We start from the raw sequence: 20,511 nt of genomic DNA, 5'->3' as shown, positions 1-20,511 counted from the left end.
GCCCCGGGGTCACCACCCTGGTCCACAGCCACCTAAAGAGCCAGAGCTGTTAGGTCCTGGTGGGAATTAACAGGACTGATTCAAATTGACCTGAAGTCAACAGTTGTCACTCTGCATGGTTTTCTTCTCATTTAAATTCAAGTATTGACTTGTCCACTTAAGGAATTCCACACTCCCGCCACACTTCCTTAAACCTTTCATGCTTTCCTACAATACTTCTACAGCATGGTGTATCTTCAAATTCCTTTCCAAATGAAGTGTAGCTCGCCAGGCTCCCCTGTCCATCGGGTTCTCCAGGCAAGAATACTGAAGTGGGTTGCCATGCCTTTAGCCAGGGGATTTCCCAACCCAGGGATTGAACCCAGATCTCCTGCATTGCAGGCAGATTCTTCACCATCTGAGCCAACAGAGAAGTCCAGTTAAACCATCAGTCGGTAGCAATTACTGACTTTAACAAAAGTAGGTTTCATTAAAAATTTTGGAGAATCTAATCTCCATGAAAATCAAATATTGACTAAATATCTCATTTTAACTGGTAATGTGTATCAAGATTCCTGAAGTCATGGACCTTAACTCCTTTTTCTGAAACCCCACACTAACTAAGGGAATATTATGTTTTAATGTATGTACTGGGGCTTCCTTGGTGGCTCAGATGGCAAAACATACCCATTGACTGGTGTGCCTTTAGAGTTACCTTACTTCGACGCTCCCCAATTTAACATTTCACTTACTCCTTTTATTCATTCAGGCAGTAAATATTTATTGAGTGCCTACTGATAGGGTCTACATGGGGGCCCATGGCTGAAATGGCTCATTATGTTGACCTCAGAAACAAAGAATAAAGCCACAGTGACCCTTGAGACTGACCAAGTTATCCAAAGGACATTCTGTTTTCCCACTGGCACTTACCTTTTCAAGGCTACGAGACCTCCGGATTCCAGACTTCTGGCTACATGACCGCAGGACTCAGCTACAGGCTAAAAATTAACCATCCCTTCAGAGAATTTTTCATTGGCAGGGTATAAAAAAGACCGGGTCAGAAAGGGAGGACACGGGTTCTTCTCAAGGGCCAGTCATCCTCTCGTTTCCCCTCTAATAAATTCCCTTTTCTTGCCTGACTGCTTGGCTCACTCTCTTTTTCTCTGAACTCACCTTACACCTACTACTCTAAGCACTCAACCTAAAGCAATGAACAAAACAGAGAGATCCTTACATTTGGGGCAAAGAAGAGTTGGCAGAGGAAGATGGAGAGTAAAGACATTTATTAGTGTTTTATGCAGTGCTAAGCACAACAAAGAAAGCAATTCAAGATAAAGGGTGATGTAAAGCTGGGGTGCTCCTGTAGTGGGGGCTGGAGAGGGCAGGTGAGGCTGGCAGAGGGCAGACTGCAGACACCACAAACGTGGCCGTGGAGCCCAGGGGCCTGAGAAGTAACTGTGAAGAGCTCAGAGAGGCTGCAGGGTCAGTGGAGGTGGGGAAAGCCCTGCAGAGCGCTGGCTTCAGCAACAGAAATGTATTTGCCCACAGTCTGCAGACCGGAAGTCTGAGATCCAGGGCAGGCAGGGCCGTTTCTTCTGAGGCCTCCCCCTTTGGCTTATGGTTGGATGGCTGCCTCTCCCTTTGCGTTCAAGTGGTCATCCCTCTGTGCATGATTGTGTCCTCACCTCTCCCTATAAGGACCATGGTCACAGGTGTCCTAAGGGACCAGGACCCACCCTAATGACCTCAGTTTAAATTAATCACCTCTTTAGAGGCTTTCCAACCAAATACAGGCGGGGGTTAGAATATCAACATATGAATACCCCACCCCAACTCAGCTCATAAGAAAAGTGATACGAGACAGAGAGCAGGTGGAGGGGTGCTCGACCAGGTAAGGCCTTACAGGCCATGCAAGATCTGGAATTAGCCCAAGAACGTGGGAGCCACTGCAGGGTTCTAAGCAGGAGAATGGCGGAACTGACTTGGCTCTCGAAGGCCATCCTGACCCAGAAAATGGGTCACCATGGAGCAGGAGAAGCACTGGGGGAGCCCCGAGGAGCCTGCAGATGGGACATTCCATCTCAACTAGGGGATCAGGACAAACTCTTACAACGCAGCCTCTAAAGCGAAATCTGAATAAAGGGCAGATACTTGAGGAAAAGAAGCAAAACGACCTTTCAATACAAATGAAATTTTAAAAGGCTACTTAAGGAGATCAAACCAGTCAATCCTAAAGGAAATTAACCCTGAATATTCATTGGAAGGATTGATGCCGAAGCTGAAGGTCCAATACTCTGGCCACCTGATTTGAAGAGTTGACTCGTTGGAAAAGACCTGATGCTGGGAAAGATTGAAGGCAGGAGGAGAAGGGGACGACAGGGGATGAAATGGTTGGATGGCATCACTGACTCAATGGACATGAGTTTGAGCAAACTCCAGGAGACAGTGAAGGACAGGGAAGCCTGGTGTGCGGTCACAAAGAGTCGGACACAACTGAGTAACTGAACAACAATGAATTGAGGGTGAAGCAAGTATTGCACGGTTCCTGCTCTCATCTGCTCTGAATATGTAACTCATTTTCTCACTTACTAGCTTGGTTTGGCTCATTTGCTTTTCTTTTGTATTCCTGCTTTCATGGTTTTTTTTTGGGGGGGGTGGTTTTCTTTATTTCATACTTCTCGTAAATGTTTCATGTCCTTTTTAAATCTTGAAATTTATAACTGACACTGAAATTTTAAGTACTAGCTCGTAATACAGTCATAATTCCAGTAACATTGAGTATTTACAAGCTGGCTTGCCCAGACACTACAGTCATATGTTTATTAGAGTCATTGAAAAAGCACTTCAGATGAGAACTTCACGGGGCTCTTAGTGATTTTACATTCAAGGAAGAAACCAGGAGAAAATAAAAACAAGTCTGGCTAAAATTCAGGAACGCTGGAGCCTGACTGAGAGTCCAGGTTGAGGCTGCCCCCGGGACAGCCTCCACCTGCAAAGACCTGCCTTGGGGCTTCTCCCCAGGTGCCTCGAACTGCCTGTGAACAGTCCCAGGACGGAGACAACGAAGCCACAGGGACACCAAGGATTCCCTAGACACCCTTCCAGCAATTCTTCTTAAAATTTTCAGAAAGCAGAGGAAGAACAAAGGCAGGAAGGCCAGACCTGCATACGTCTTGTCGGAGCACCTGAAGCTCCGAGTTCACGGATGGAGACAGTTGAAGGCCCTTCATCACAGCACCTTAAGAAAGAAGCGGCCCAGGCGGCCGACCACAGCAACTTCCTTCCAGTGCCCCCCGGCCCACCGCCCACCCCGGCTCATGCTGAGGACTCGGGTCCTGCGGCCCCATGCTCGTGGAGGGGAGGCCCAGATCGCCATCACCCTGCACTGGCCAGGACAGGGCCGCCATCAGGCAGCACCACTTTTCCTTGCAGCTCTTCCCATGGTCAGTAATTCTCCCTGCTGCTGTTAATCAGCGTTCTCCTCCCAGGCCCTGAGGACAGGAGCCAAGCCACGCTCCTGGCCGCATCCTCAGGGCTCATCCTCAGCGCCTGGCCGGGGGGCAGGTCTTCATTAAGTGATTCCTGCCCTTGGGTTCTGCACTTTATTTGGGACACTTTAACCACTGGATGGCCAGGGAAGTCCCTTGGATCATACACTTTAAATGGGGAAGTTTGTGTTGTATGAATTACATCTCAACAAAGCTAGTTTTAAAAGGTTACCATTAAAACAAATTAATTAATTAAACAGTAAACTAATTGTGGCTCAGATGGTAAAGAATCTGCCTGCAATGCAGCAGACCTGGGTTCGATCCTTGGGTATGGAAGATCCCCTGGAGAAGGGAATGGCAACCCACACCAGTGTTCTTGCCTGGAGAACCCCATGGATGGAGGAGCCTGGCGGGCTACTGTCCATGGGGTCACAAAAAGTCAGACATGACTGAGCGACTAACACAAAGTCAATTACCATACAGTGGCATTCAATGTAGTTAGAAAAAAATGAGGTGCATGTCTATTGACATGGGAAAATATTCAGGAAATACTATGCAAAAGAGTTTTGATAAAGCAGTTTGTTTTACAATATAAACCTGATATTTTGTTGCTGTTTTGGGTTGGTTTCTTCTTTTTTTTTTTTGCTTAACAAAGGGATATATCCACATATTTAGTATTTCTGAATGCCTATATTTGTGGGCACAGTTCTAAGTGTTTGTGACCCATCAGTGAATGACGATCCTTGTTATCACAGAGCTTACCTTTTCACCGAGGAGGCTGACCATAAGTAATAAGCACAATACACAAGTATATCATATAGCATCTTAGACGGGACAAAGGGCCGTGTGGGTGCTGCCTGGCAGAGAGGGCTGAGATGCAGGCAGGGAGCATGGTGCAGGGTGAATTCAGGACGCTAGACTGGACCCAAACGGGTATCTAGTGGAGGAGTAAGACCTCAGATTTGAGCCTTTTCATTCAGGGGACAGCCAAAGGACCAGGGTGACTGCAACAGAGCAAACAAGAGGGACCCACTGGGAAAGGAGGGTGGGGTGGCATCTTGTTGCCCCGGTGAGGACTCTGGCTTTTACCCTGCAAGCGGGGGAACCATGGTGGGATGTTGACCATGAAAAAGAGGAGGCCTCCAGCTTGAGTGGGCGGCTCTGGCTGCTGAATTGAGGGGAACAGGAGAGGTAGGGAGGCCTGTCGAAGGGCTACTGCACTAACTCAGACTTGGGAGGACAGTGACTCGGACCCAGAAGAGGGCAGCCAGATAGTTAGGAAAGGCTGGTGTCCAGATTTTTCAAAACAGAGCCACAAGGGTCTTCTGTTAATGGAACGGGGGTTTCCCAGGTGGCTCTGGGGGTGCAGCCCCCCTGGGGTCCTCCATGACGGGGACATGGTGACTCCGCCAGTGTGTGTGTGCGGTGTGGTCAGGAAAGAAGAGGCAGAGGAGTGCAATCCTGCAGGACGGTGGGAGCACTTACAGTTAGGTTCTTGGCACATAACTGCTCAAGAGAAAGAAGCCCGAATTGTACTTGGACTCTGTATCAAAGGCTCAGAAATGTAGCCCTAGATTTATCATCAGTGGTCATCAAGAAGGAAGAATAAACATGAAAGGCTTGTGGGAATGAAAATTGTTGGGATGTTCAAGCTTCAGTAATTCATGACAGCTTGGGAAATCTCAAAAGTCCACATGTAGGATTGCTTCAAGTTGTATTACATTCTTTTGCTGTAATCAAAAATGCCCAGATTATTTGAAATGTAGACTGAAGTAACAAGTCTTGGCCAGCAGGTGGCAGGCTTGCCTCATGATTTCTTCAAAAGCTTGAAGCCAGATTACAGTAAATTTTTGATTCTGAGTCAAAAATCCAAATGTGTCTCATATTTAGCAGGAATTATGAATGTAACGTTATTTAATCATAATGTTGCCTGGAGTTTCGTGAGTAATGTTTTTAAATTTGTTCATTCCATTAACTGCAAGAATACAAGATAATATATGTAGTAGGTATTAAGAGAATTAATCAAGACAATTCTGCACATTTCACATAAAGCATTAACATCTAGGCCATTATAAGTCATAGTGGGGGAAGTAATATATTTAAACATTGATTTTCCCATTAAGACATTTAATCTATTTTGTCTTCCTGTGTAAGGCATGTCAGTAATTGTATGCTGCATACTCCTGTGTCTCATTTAATTTTTTTAAAGATGTGCATTTTCATTCATTGTAGAGAAATAATAAAACTTACCTTTAACTTTTCAGAAAGATTAATGTGGCTGTAATTTTTACAATATTTAAAAGTATATTTCACATTGTATTCAAAATTCAAATGGCAAACCCCATAGGATAATCATGGTAAATACATTTACTCTCAAAATATTGGCTGGGTCTAGTCCAGTGAGACAACACCTTTTCCCCCATTGACCTTACTTACATTAAGACGACCTCTGGCTTCCCTAGCTACGGTGACAGGTCCCCAAGCACAGCCCTGCCCCAGCAGGAAGTCATCACCAAGCAGGAAAGAGAAGGCTTATGCCTTTGAGGAGCACACAGCCTTGTTATAGAGATAAGACCAACAGAGTCTGCCCCTGAGGACTCCCTAAAGTTCCTAAATATGTGATGGCACATACAGTCCCAACAAAAGGCCTGCCATTGTCAAAGTGCAAATGAGCAGCATGTTTCACGTATGGGTGAGGAATGGCCAGCCAGACACTCATTACTATCCACTCCACAGCCCAGCCACACACATCCACTCTTCAAAATCCAGGTGACTAACACTTGTATTTCAGGGGACTTCCCTGGCTGTCCAGTGGTTGGGACCCTGTGCTTCCAATGCAGGGAGCTTGGGTTTGATCCCTGGTCCCGGCACTAAGATCCCACATGCTACTTGATACAGCTAAAAAAAAAAAAAAAAATGGAAAAAAACTATATTTCAGAAAAATTTCACGTGCCTAAGTATCAGAGTTCCTTTTAATAACAGAACCAGAAACTTTTCCATGGACAAATGCACAAAGCCTAAAAATGCACAACATGATTAAAACATAAAGTGGTGTGTACATTGAAAATTTCAGTGAATAAAAATCAGGAGACAGAAGGGACCTAGTTACTACAAGGCTGGTGGTGCAGGGTTGGGTGGAATGTTTCCTGGGGCAGTGGAGGTGGGCTGGAACCAGGAGGATGGGCAGTCAGAGAAAGAATGCCCACTGGGGCTGGAGAAGAGACATGGGCAGACAGCAGGGAGCATTCATTATTTTGGAGCATTTGGAGGATGGTTTAGCTGATTAAGGAGTTCCCTGGTGGCTCAGAAGGTAAAGAACCCACCTGCCAATGCAGAAGATATAAGAGACACGGGTTCGATTCCTGGGTCAGAAAGATCCCTTGGAGGAGGACATGGCAACCCACTCCATAATTTTGCCTGGGAAATCTCATGGACAGAGGAGCCTGGCGGGCTACAGTCCATGGGGTCACAAAGAGCCAGGCATGACTAAACAATGACAAATCACCTGATTTAATTTTGAATATAATAAGGTCTTTACTGCCCACTGAGCTCATGTCCAAATTTTAAGGTTGCATCCAATAATCTCCCAGGACCCCACTGGTTCTAAGCCTCCATAAGCAGACTGTCTTCATGCCAATCACAGTTATGTGTGGAATTGTGTCCCCCCAAATTCATACACTGAAGTCCTGACGGACCCCTTCCCGGAGGGACAATGGTCCTGCTGACTGACGCCTTGATCTTGGGTTTCTAGCCTCCAGAACTAAGAGATAAGTTTCCCTTTGTGAAACTCAGTTTGTGAAACTTTGTTACCACAACCCTAGCAAACTACTAACACTCATCACCTAAATTTCACTACCTTTATCTCAATATATTTGGTTATGTGTAAATACACACAGTGAGACCCAGCAGAAGTAAGCAGAAGGGGTCAGCCATTAGAACTGCAGATGGTGGGTGGGGGAGGGGGTGACTGTGCAGAGGCTAGATCAATTCAAAGACTCTGGGTAAGCCTCTTTTGCTGTCTTAAAACCTAGCCTGGCTGCCGGTGGAGACCAATGAAACAGTCGAGGGGTTGGATGAGCTCACAGATGGGAATAACCTGGAAATTTTTCTTTTTTAATTTTTATAATTTTAACAAATTTTAAGGTTTTTTTTTAATTTAATAATTTTAACAAATGATTTTGCCAGAAAATTTTAAAACAAAAACTCAGAATCCAAGAGTTTCAGTGTGAACAAATACATTATACACCTCTTCTGTAAGAGAGCTTTTGAATTATCATAAAGGCTTCCCTGGTAGTTCAGACGGTAAAGAACCCAACTGCCAATGCAGGAGACCTGGGTTCAATCCCTGAGTCAGGAAGATCCCTTGGAGAAGGGAAAAGCTACCCACTCCAGTATTCTTGCCTGAAGAATCCCATGGACAGAGCAGACTGGCAGGCTAGTCAATGGGAAGACACAGAGTTGGGCATGACTGAGTGACTAACAAAGTGTCTCAAAATGAGCAAAATCCAGAACCAGTTGAAAAGTTGGATCTAAGGCCCCTGCACTGGAGTCACAGGCCCATAAACATCAAGTACAAACAACCCCACAGCAGTATCTGTGCTAAGGGCGACCCGAATGCTGCCACCCCCATAGCTGGCCTCCCAGTAGCCCTGCTGTGAGCTGATGGAAAGACCATGTTCTAGACAAACCTCCCCTGGAAACATGGCATCTTAGTCAGCCTAAGCTGCTGTCACAATTCCCTGGGCTGGGAGCTTAAACAGCAGACATTACTGTCACACTCTGGAGGTTGGGAGTCCACGGGTCAGCTTCTGGCAGGGCTGGGGGCAGTGTTCCCAGCCTGCACAGCTGCCTCTGCTGTGTCCCCATGTGAGGAGGGCCCTCTCTGACTCTGCTCACAGGAGTGCCAGTCCAGAAGGAGAGCTCACCCTCAACACCCATCCACCCTTCCTAAGACCAGCCCGTTGGGAATTAGGCTCCCACGTGGGAAACTCTGGGGGAAACAGGACTCCATCCATGGCACAGAGAAGGATGGACCCCACCTGCCAGCCTGTGCGGACCAGCCCATGGACATCACCCCTCGGTGCACACTTGGCACAAGCCCAGCAGGACTTGTTAGGGGAAGCACACTGACTGAAATTGCCCACCCTGGCCAGGCACCATAGTAACCATATGCATGAGTTGTTTTACAACAGGAGGTCCTGGTAAGGAACTCGGAACTAATATGCCACCACCAACTGGAAGAGTTCCAGAAAGGTCAGAAGGAGACGCCACATGTCCGACCACCTCCCAGAATCCTTCTGTCTGGCATCAATCTTGGCTGAACAAGGCATGCACCACCAGGAAGGACTCTGAGTCAGAATGATTGGCTAAGGACAACCCAGAAACTAATTCTATCACCATAAAACCCGAGACTGCAAGCCATGTGGCAGAGCTGTTCTCCTGGGTTCCCTTACCCTCCTGCTCTCTGCCCGGGTGCCCTTTCCCAATAAAATCTCTTGCTTTGTCAGCACATGTGTCTCCTCAGACAATTCATTTCCGAGTGTTAGACAAGAGCCTGGTTTCAGGCCCTGGAAGGGGTCCTCCTTCCTGCAACAGACTCACTCCAGTGGGCTTGGGGTCTGCCCCCACCCAGGTGCTAGGACGCAGGGACACAGCACATACGGCCATGCAGGGCACACCCTTGGACACAATGTCACAACATGTCAGGGAAGGACCAGCTGCCCTGGTAAACGCAGGCAGCTCAGATGGCAGGACTGCATGTGTTGGAGAGAGACACCCCATCTGCAGGCTGGCCAGGTGCCACCAGCCAGGACATGGAGCATCTGATGTCTAGGGAACTGAGTACATGGACCCAAGCTACTTGGCCCCCAGAGGACACCAGGCTGCTGGGAAGGGTTCGTTATTGGAAATATTAAACACTGCTGCTGCTGCTATTTAGTCCCTAAGTCAGGTCCTACTCTTTTGCAGCCCCATGGACCGTAGCCTGCCAAGCTCCTCTGCCCATGGAATCCTCCAGGCAAGAATACTGGAGTGGGTTGTCATTTCCTTTTCCAGGGGATCTTTCCAACCCAGAGATTGAACACGTGTCTCCTGTTTAGCAGGCAGATTCTTTAGCCATCTGGGAAGGCCACTATTAGATGCAATTATTATTAAGTCAAATGTAATTACTAATAAAAATGAAATTTAATTGATAAAAACGAAATGTACTTATTCAAGATTAAATGTACTTTAATGAGAAGACAACCAAGTCACAGAGCTCCTGGAATGCACAGCCTCCATGTGCAGTTCTTACTCGGCATGGGGGCGCCTTCAGCGCAGTGGCCCCAGGGACGCTTCCTGCACGTGGTACCCTCACGGCACTGTCAGCAGGCATCTTGCTATAACATAAGCCATCACGGTCCCTGGTCCTGGAGCATAAACTGAAGCGGCATCCCTGGCGTTTAGACCATCTGGTTGTTTCAGGATGAATCTCGCACTGGTTGTGATCCCCCAGGTTCCTTAGCAGATTACACACAGGACTCTGAAGGCAGTGAGATTAGCAAGGTCCCTGTTAAAGGAAAGGTCAAGAAACAAAGGGCAGATGGAGAAACTCACTCACACAGCTAGAGCAGAAATACTGTACCTCTGGTCCAAAGACAATATTGATGAACTTGGGACCACCCATCAGATCTTACAGGTCATCTCTGCCTCAAGCAACCTCCTGTGATGGTCTTAAAACCAGAATAGAGTGAGACTAAATTCTAATCATAAATAATACCCTGCTTTTACTGTCACATGTCCTATGATCTGAGAGCAGTGGCCAATCAAGCAGGCCTCCCTTGAAAAGTTCAAGCTAGATCAAAACCTCTGTGCATAGCCAGGCTGCTGAATGGCTGCCCCTCCAATAACACACCTCAATGAAAGATCTGCTGTGATCTCCAGTCTCCTTCACATCACAGAAACCTTCCTTAGAGGACAAAAGGCAGTGTGGTCTCTGACTCCTGCATCTGACCCTTTCTTGCATGAGATGGAGAAAATGTGACTTAAGTCTAATCCTTATAGTAAAATGCACTGAAGCATAAAGGTTTTTTTTTTCTTCTTTTTTTGGCCACTTCGCATGGCATGTGGGACCCTAGTTCCCTGATCGAGGACTGACCCTGTGCCTCCTGCATTTGAAGCCTGGACTCCTAACCACTGGACCACCAATGAAGTTTCTGAAGGTTTACTACTAAGGCAGAACAGATTAGATCCTGTGGGTGATCAGGGACCCTGGGGCATCTCCCCAGCCGCCAGCTACCTAGGAATTTGAGAGGTTTCTTCAATACAGTGCTGTGGATTTCACTGCCCAGACATGAGAGGGTAACAGGCAGGAAGGCCAGGGGTCTCCAAATGGAGGAAATTGGCTGCAAGTGTCAGACATTTTTTATCTCTCTCTTTAGCTGCAGGAGGAAACAAACTACAAGTCCTAGATTTTTTCTTTTTCTATACAAATTTAAAGAGAGGTTCCTTTTAAAGTTCTGTGTTGCCATGACAACACCTGGCTCCACCTGAACTTAATTCTTCTCAAACCTTGACCTGACCAATGCATTTTCCTTATGGCAATGTTTGTCTTAAGCTATGTTAATGAACTATATATTTACCAAAGACTGTCTTCAAGTCCATTCTGCCCAAGACTCAGAAGCAACTTGACAAACCAGTACTTTTTACTCATGCAAATGTTCAGTCACTCAGTAGTGTCCAGCTCTCTGCGACCCCATGAACAGCAGCACACCAGGCCTCCCTGTCCATCACCAACTCCCAGAGTTTACTCAAACTCATGTCCATTGAGTTGGTGATGCCATCCAACGACCTCATCCTCTGTCATCCCCTTCTCCTTCTGCTTTCAATCTTTCCCAGCATCAGGGTCTTTTCCAATGAGTCACTTCTTCACATCACGTGGCCAAAGTATTGGAGTTTCAACTTCAACATCAGTCCTTCCAATGAATACTCAGCACTGATTTCCTTTAGGATGGACTGACTGGATGTCCTTGCAGTCCAAGGGACTCTTAAGCGTCTTCTCCAACACCACAGTTCAAAAGCATCAGTTCTTCGGTGCTCAGCTTTCTTTCTTTATAGTCCCACTCTCACATCCATACATGACTACTGGAAAAACCATAGCCTTGACTAGGAGGACCTTTGTTGGCAAAGTAATGTCTCTACTTTTTAATATGCTGTCTAGGTTGGTCATAACTTCTCTTCCAAGGAGTAAGCATCTTTTAATTTCATGGCTGCAATCACCATCTGCAGTGATTTGGGAGCCCAGAAAAATAAAGTCTGACACTATTTCCACTGTTTCCCCATCTATTTGCCATGAAGTGATGGGACTGGATGCCGTGATCTAAGTTTTCTGAATGTTGAGTTTTAAGCCAACTTTTTCACTCTCCTCTTTGACTTTCATCAAGAGGCTCTTTAATTCTTCTTCACTTTCTGCCATAAGGGTGATGTCATCTGCATATCTGAGGTTACTGATATTTCTCCTGGCAATCTTGATTCCAGCTTGTGCTTCCTCCAGCCCAGCGTTTCTCATGATGTACTCTGCATAGAAGTTAAATAAGCACAGTGACAATATACAGCCTTGATGTACTCCTTTTCCTATTTGGAACTAGTCTGTTGTTCCATGTCCAGTTCTAACCGTTGCTTCCTGACCTGCATACAGAGCTCTCAGGAGGCAAGACAGGTGGTCTGGTATTTCCATCTCTTTCAGAATTTTCCACAGTTTGCGGTGATCCACACAGTCAAAGGCTTTGGCAAAGTCAATAAAGCAGAAATAGATGTTTTTCTGGAACTCTCTTGCTTTTTCAATGATCCAACAGATGTTGGCAAGTTGTTCTCTGGTTCTTTTGCCTTTTCTAAATTCAGCTTGAACATCTGGAAGTTCATGGTTCATGTATTGTAATTTTGACCATTACTTTGCCAGCATATGAAAGAAAGAAAGTGAAGTCACTCAGTAGTGTCCTATTCTTTGCGACCCCGTGGACTGTAGCCCACCAGGCTCCTCCATCCATGGGATTCTCCAGGCAAAAGTACTGGAGTCGGTTGCCATTTCCTTGCTAGCATGTGAGATGAGTGCAATTGTGTGGGAGTTTGAGCATTCTTTGGCATTGCCTTTCTTTGGGATTGGAATGAAAACTGATCTTTTCCAGTCCTGCGGCCACTGCTGAGTTTTCCATATTTGCTGGCATATTGAGTGCAGAACTTTCACAGGATCATCTTTTAGGATTTGAAATAGCTCAGCTGGAATTCCATCACCTCCACTAGCTTTGTTCGTAGTGATGCTTCCTAAGGCCCACTTCACTTTGCACTCCAGGAAGTCTGGCTCTAGGTGAGTGATCACACCATTGTGATTATCTGGGTCATGAAGATCTTTTTTGAATAGTTCTTCTGTGTATTCTTGCCACCTCTTCTTAATATCTTCTGCTTCTGTTAGGTCTATACGATTTCTGTCCTTTATCTAGCCCATCTTTGCAAGAAATGTTCCCTTGGTATCTCTAATTTTCTTGAAGAGATCTCCAGTCTTTCCCATTCTGTTGTTTTCCTCTATTTCTTTGCATTGATCACTGAGGAAGGCTTTCTTATCTCTCCTTGCTATTCTTTGGAACTCTCCCTTCAGATGGGTATCTTTCCTTTTCTCCTTTGCTTTTCATTTCTCTTCTTTCCACAGCTATTTGTCAGACAGCCAATTTGCTTTTTTGCATTTCTTTCTCTTGGGGATGGTCTCGATTACTGTCTCCTGTACAGTGTCACAAACCTCATTCCATAGTTCATCAGGCACTCTATCAGCTTTAATCCCTTAAATCTATTTCTCATGTCCACTGTATAATCATAAGGGATTTGATTTAGGTCATACCTGAATGGTCTAATGGTTTTCCCTACTTTCTTCAATTTAAGTCTGGATTTGACAATAAGGAGTTCATGATCTGAGCCACAGTCAGCTCCCAGTCTTGTTTTTGCTGACTGTATAAAGCTTCTCCACCTTTGGCTGCAAAGAATATAATCAATCTGATTTTGGTGTTGACCATCTGGTGATGTCCATGTGTAGAGTCTTCTCTTGTCTTGTTGGAAGAGGGTGTTTGCTATGACAGTGCATTCTCTTGACAAAACTCTGTTAGCCTTTGCCCTGCTTCATTCTGTATTCCAAGGCCAAATTTGCCTGTTACTCCAGGTGTTTCTTGACTTCCTACTTTTGCATTCCAGTCCCCTATAATGAAAAGGACATCTTTGGTGGGTGTTAGTTCTAGAAGGTTTTGTAGGTCTTCCCAGAACTGTTCAACTTCAGCTTCTTCAGCCTTACTGGTTGGGGCATAGACTTGGATTACCATGATATTGAATGGTTTGCCTTGGAAATGAACAGAGATCATTCTGTCATTTTTGAGATTGCATCCAAGTACTGCATTTAGGACTCTTTTGTTGACCATCATGGCTACTCCATTTCTTCTAAGGGATTCCTGCCCACAGTAGTAGATATAATGGTCATCTGAGTTAAATTCACACATTCCAGTCCATTTTAGTTCGCTGATTCCTAGAATGTCGACATTCACTCTTGCCATCTCCTGTTTGACCACTTCCAATTTGCCTTGATCCATGGACCTGACATTCCAGGTTCCTATGCAGTATTGCTCTTTACAGCACCGGACCTTGCTTCCATTACCAGTCACACCCACAACTGGGTGTTGTTTTTGCTTTGGCTCTGTCTCTTCGTTCTTTCTGGAATTATTTCTCCACTGATCTCCAGTAGCATATTGGGGACCTACCGACCTAGGGAGTTCATCTTTTAATGTCCTATCTTTCTGCCTTCTCATACTGTTCATGGGGTTCTCAAGGCAACAGTAATGAAGTGGTTTGCCACTCCCTTCTCCAGTGGACCACATTTTGTCAGAATTCTCCACCATGACCCGTTCGTCTTGGGTGGCCCTACATGGCATGGCTCATAGTTTCATTGAGTTAGACAAGGCTGTGGTCCATGTGATTAGATTGGTTAGTTTTCTGTCATTGTGGTTTTCAGTCTGTCTGCCCTCTGATGGAGAAGGATAAGAGGCTTATGGAAACTTCCTTATGGGAGAGACTGACTGAGGGTTAACTGGGTCTTGTTCTGATGGGTGGGACCATGCTCAATAAATCTTTAATCCAATTTATTGCCTGGAGAATCCTGGACAGAAGAGTCTGGAGGGCTATAGCCCATGGAGTCAGACATGACTGAGTACACGTGAGCACATGTGTGTATGTATGTGTATATATATATGATTCACTTTGCTAATATATATATATATTAACAGCAGACACTAATACATCATTGTAAATCAACTATAGTCCAAAATAAAAAACCTTACAGTCAGGTTTGACCCAGCAGACACTGAGCCAGTATCGATCACACAGAGTAACACCCTGGATGCAGAGGCTGCATAAACCAGAGACAGGCTTCCGTCCCCAAGGAGTTTCAACTAGTTTGGGAGGACGGGCAATGTGTGTTCAATGCAGTTTGCTTGATAAAACAATTTTAATGTTGTGCCAGATAAAAACAAAATTAATTTGCTGTGTAGTAAAATTCCTTAGACTGATTAAAAATGTAAAATTTGTTGCTATTTATTGTGATATTTATTCCTGCTATAATCCTGTCATGCAAGTACATTCATTATGCTTAATTTTTTTTTATTAATCTTCTGCCATAAATCACTCATGGGATAAGAGTCACTCTCCACTTTGTTTTATGACTTAAAAAAAAAAAAAGATACCCTAGTTCTTTCGTAAATGAACTGTCACTATAAATTATGCAATGTCTCTAAATTGTTAGACAAATTTGGCATATTTATTTTGTAATAAATTAAAATGCATGCATTAGACTCTATTTTCTCACTTATGTGCAATATGACTTTCACTGGTCCAAAATATTGCATCTAATCCTTTCTAAAAGTCACAAGTTCTGTGACTAATTTCTTGTGCTGACATTCAGAGCAAATTGTCATGATGCTCATATATCATTGCCCTGACTCTTTGCGACCTCATGGACTATAGCCCTCCAGGCTCCTCTGCCCACGGGATTCTCCAGGCAAGAACATTGGAGTGATTTGCAGTTTCCTTCTCCAGGGGATCTTCCCAACTGAGGGGTCGAACCTGCATCTCTCATGTCTCCTGCATTGCAGGTGGATTATTTACCACTGAGCCACCAGGGAAGCCCAGCTGTTTAGGAGGATGCAGCTTGACTCCTGGTGCAGCAAACGAAAAATATTCTCCCTCTAAAAGTATAAACATGCGTTTATAAATATTAGACATACAGAGTCCATAAAAACATCGTACTCCACTGACAAGAGGATGAAGTGCAGACACACATCCCCTCCTAAACTCCGGAACCATGGGCCCCAGAAGGTGCCCATCACCCTGCGCTTTCGGCCTTCAGCCCCCTGGCCCCCAGGCCCTGCCAGCAGAGGCCCACATAGACAGAGGCTCCTCCCAGAGGAGGTGAGGCCCAGGCAGACCCAGCAACGGGAGGGCTTTCGGTGAAGCTGGGGCCGCGGTCCCGCGGTCCTAACTGATTCCTGACAATCCAACACAGCACATCACAGCAGACAAAGGTGTATTTCCAGGGGGTCTGAAAGCTGGCAGGGCTTGAATTGTGTAATTCAATGCTCCTGACTGGCCTGTCAGGTCACATTCTGAATCCTCCAAGGTAGGTAACAACTACTATTCAAGGGAAACCTGAGCCAGAATCTCGTTACAGATAAATCAATTCAGCATGCCCTGTGTGCGGTCTTGGGAGCCGTCCTGGACGAGAGGCTAGGGAGACTGCCATCAGGGGCTGCAGCCTGGCCTCCCCCCATCCCTGGGGTCTCAGCACTGATGTGGCTCCTCCTTCTCCGGTAAGTCTTCTCAGGAGTCATCCCACGACAGGACGAAAGGAAAGAAATGACACCCTCAAGAGAATGAGTGGGGTGAGAGTCAATACAAGCGAAAACAAGAGAGACAGAAAACCAGACCGGACCTTCAGAACCGAAGCCCCGAAGGCTGGAAGGCAGATGTTGACCCTGCCCATGGAAACGACTCCAGGCTGCGGCCGGGCTAGTCTGGGGCTCAGGACACCTTCAGAGCCGCCCTGGCTCTCCCACTTCTCTGGCGCCAGAGGACTGCGGGCCCAGTGGCAGGTGAATTACACATCGATAAGTGGCTAGCAGATGACGGGCCATCATCTCCTCTGTCTCTTATGGGGAATAAGCAACAGTGGACTTTTAACATAATTAAATGTTATATTCATGTACCAGCCAGAGGTTCCTGAAGACCGGCTGGTTAGCTCAGTCCATCTGCAGTCATTAGCACTACAGGCCAAGCACAGACCCATGGACCTATAACTCACTGAAGTCAGCCACGTGGACCCAGCCTTGCAGAGCACTCTCCTAACTCCGCTCTGATGATGCAGGACATCACCAGCCAGTGTCATCGGGTGTGTCAGCAATTTCTGACTGCCTTTCTCCCTGATCCTACAGCCCATTTCCATTCAACATGAGCAAACTGGCGCATTCAGTTCATATGCACAATCACAACATTCCCCAAGGAAGGGCTGATTCCAAGACATGTTAGGATTCCTATTAAAGCAAAAGGAAAGGTTCGTTGAAATTAATAGCAGAAACGCTCATCTATCACAATAGAGGGCCCTTGAACCATGATGCTGAAAAAACCAGCCACTTAGTAGCCTTCTGCAAAAATTTACATGAATTCAGTCCCACACTCATCCAGGATTTATTCGCAGCTCTGCCTTTTTGCCAGCTGCCCCAAGTAAGGGAGAAACACACTGGTAATGGATCTAAAGCACTTCACCAGAGAGAAAAGCCAAATCAACATGACATAGATGGAGCCCAAAGCCTGGATGGCATTTCCCACTAACCAACTGAATGACAGATTTTGTATTTTTACACGCCTGCCTCCAAAATACTCCAACATGTGGGTCTAACACCAATTCCAACATTTTATTCAGCAAAATGTATTGGCCTAGCTTACATGCCAGAATCTATATGCGATGAGATTGAAATGCCTGCTGAAGAGAAGCTGCAGAATTTGTGTCTGTCTGAAACTCTGGTGTGGTCCAGCCAGGAGGAGACTCTTCTGCACTGGGTCGGATGATTCAGCTGGGTCAACCCCTGTGTGGCTGGAAGCAGTGAAGAACGATTCACAAGCACACTTGCCCACCATGGAGAACACACCCCACAACTGTTCCTGTAGCAATGGTAGACACTGCACTTGTTAGGGAGATGGGGCAGGGATCAGAATGAAGCTTGGCACACTTCGGTGTGTCTCCTGTGACAGGGGAGGACTTTCAATCTATTGGGAGACTTCATTTCCTTGACAGGGCTCAAGTTACAGTGGTAGCAGCATCAGAAGTAAGTTCAGCCCCATCCCATCACTGTGGTGATAATTCCTGTGTGGCTGTCCAATGCCCCCATGCTGCTGGCTCTAGAACCTGACCCCCCAGCCCCCATCGCCCCCCCCCACCCACCTTGCTGCCCCAGGGCAAGGCTTGGACTGCCAGGACCAGAACCTGGCAGAGGGGAAGGCCCAAGAGGAAGCCAGTACCCATGGAAAGCAGGGCCTCTGGGCCTCCCAGTCCTTCAGTTCTCCTAAACCAGCTCTTTTTGCCTTTTGCAGAGCCAGCACCCATTATCCCCACGCCCTTTGTTCCTCTTCACCAGGCTCCTCTCCACTGCCATCCACCTGGGCCTCTGCCCACCAGGTTCAGCTGCACCTTGGGGCTCCCCTCAGCCTTTGTCCCAGCTGGAGCCACTTTTTATCATAAGCACCCACAAGATAAACAGAGGACAGAATTCCTTTCCTTCCTTCCTGTGTGCGTGCTAAGTCGCTTCAGAGTCGTATCTGACTCTCTGAGATCCCATGGACTGGAGCCCACCAGCTTCCTGTGTCTGTGGGATTCTCCAGGCAAGAATACTGGAGTGGGTTGCCATGCCCTCCTCCAGGGGTTCTTCCCAACCCGGGGATCTAATTTGAGTCTTTTACAGGCAGGTCATGGTGGAGAGATCTGACAGAATGTGGTCCACTGGAGAAGGGAATGGCAAACCACTTCAGTATTCTTGCTTTGAGAACCCCATGAACAGTATGAAAAGGCAAAATGATAGGATACTGAAAGAGAAACTCCCCAGGTCAGTAGGTGCCCAATATGCTACTGGAGATCAGTGGAGAAATAACTCCAGAAAGAATGAAGGGATGGAGCCAAAGCAAAAACAATACCCAGCTGTGGGTGTGACTGGTGATAGAAGCAAGGTCCAATGCTGTAAAGAGTAATATTGCATAGGAACCTGGAATGTCAGGTCCATGAATCAAGGCAAATTGGAAGTGGTCAAACAAGAGATGGCAAGAGTGAATGTCGACATTCTAGTAATCAGCGAACTAAAATGGACTGGAACGGGTGAATTTAACTCAGATGACCATTATATCTACTACTGTGGGCAGGAATCCCTTAGAAGAAATGGAGTAGCCATGATGGTCAACAAAAGAGTCCTAAATGCAGTACTTGGATGCAATCTCAAAAACGACAGAATGATCTCTGTTCGTTTCCAAGGCAAACCATTCAATATCACAGTAATCCAAGTCTATGCCCCAACCAGTAACGTTGAAGAAGCTGAAGTTGAACAGATCTGTGAAGACCTACAAGACCTTTTAGAACTAACACCCAAAAAAGTGTCCTTTTCATTATAGGGGATTGGAATGCAAAAGTAGGAAGTCAACAAACGCCTGGAGTAACAGGCAAATTTGGCCTTGGAATACAGAATGAAGCAGGGCAAAGACTAATAGAGTTTTGCCAAGAAAATGCACTGGTCATAACAAACACCCTCTTCCAACAACACAAGAGAAGACTCTATACATGGACATCACCAGATGGTCAACACCGAAATCAGATTGATTATATTCTTTGCAACCAAAGATGGAGAAGCTCTATACTGTCAACAAAAACAAGACTGGGAGCTGACTGTGGCTCAGATAATGAACTCCTTATTACCAAATTCAGACTTAAATTGAAGAAAGTAGGGAAAACCACTAGACCATCAAATCCCTTATGATTATACAGTGGAAGTGAGAAATAGATTTAAGGGCCTAGATCTGATAGATTGAGTGCCTGATGAACTATGGACTGAGGTTCATGACATTGTACAGGAGACAGGAATCAAGACAATCCCCACGGAAAAGAAATGCTAAAAAGCAAAATGGCTGTCTGGGGAGGCCTTACAGATAGCTGTGAAAAAAAGAGAAGTGAAAAGCAAAGGAGAAAAGGAAAGATATAAGCATCTGAATGCAGAGTACCAAAGAATAGCAAGAGATAAGAAAGCCTTCCTCAGTGATCAATGCAAAGAAATAGAGGAAAACAACAGAATGGGAAAGACTAGAGATCTCTTCAAGAAAATTAGAGATACCAAGGGAACATTTCATGCAAAGATAGGCTCGATAAATGATAGAAATGGTATGGACCTAACAGAAGCAGAAGATATTAAGAAGAGGTGGCAAGAATACACAGAAGAACTGTACAAAAAGGATCTTCACGACCCATATAATCACGATGGTGTGATCACTGACCTAGAGCCAGACATCCGGGAATGTAAAGTCAAGTGGGCCTTAGAAAGCATCACTATGAACAAAGCTAATGGAGGTGATGGAATTCCAGTGGAGCTCTTTCAAATCCTGAAAGATGATGCTGTGAAAGTGCTGCATTCAATATGCTAGCAAATTTGGACAACTCAGCAGTGGCCACAGGACTGGAAAAGGTCAGTTTTCATTCCAATCCCAAAAAATGCAATGACAAAGAATGCTCAAGTTCAGTTCAGTTCAGTTGCTCAGTCGTGTCCGACTCTTTGCGACCCCATGAATCGCAGCACGCCAGGCCTCCCTGTCCATCACCAACTCCCGGAGTTCACCCAGACTCACGTCCATCTCATCCTCTGTCGTCCCCTTCTCCTCCTGCCCCCAATCCCTCCCAGCATCAGAGTCTTTTCCAATGAGTCAACTCTTCGCATGAGGTGGCCAAAGTACTGAAGTT

General features: G+C 45.9%; 1 protein-coding gene across 18 annotated transcripts in view; it reads right to left on the bottom strand.

Annotated features, from left to right (window-relative positions):
* The window catches only part of LOC147366544 (uncharacterized), a 204,795-nt gene that overhangs the window by 177,219 nt on the left and 7,065 nt on the right, over window positions 1-20,511 (bottom strand). For 6 of the 18 annotated variants that reach the window (XM_086414196.1, XM_086414199.1, XM_086414194.1 and 3 more), the window contains one exon: window positions 9,632-10,014. The exons of 10 other annotated variants lie outside the window; for them this stretch is intronic. The gene's annotated coding sequence lies outside the window, so the exon portion shown is untranslated. Of the gene's footprint in view, window positions 1-9,631; window positions 10,015-17,416; window positions 17,685-20,511 lie in introns of those variants that run through there. 2 more of the 18 variants (XR_015168856.1, XM_086414204.1) reach the window with 2 other exon arrangements.

This window comes from Bos grunniens, chromosome 8 (genome assembly GCF_055505025.1).
Source record: "Bos grunniens cultivar Pamir isolate PY7600 chromosome 8, Bosgru_T2T1.0, whole genome shotgun sequence".
Lineage (NCBI taxonomy): Eukaryota > Metazoa > Chordata > Mammalia > Artiodactyla > Bovidae > Bos > Bos grunniens.
This window is presented reverse-complemented; position numbering and strand designations above follow the sequence as displayed.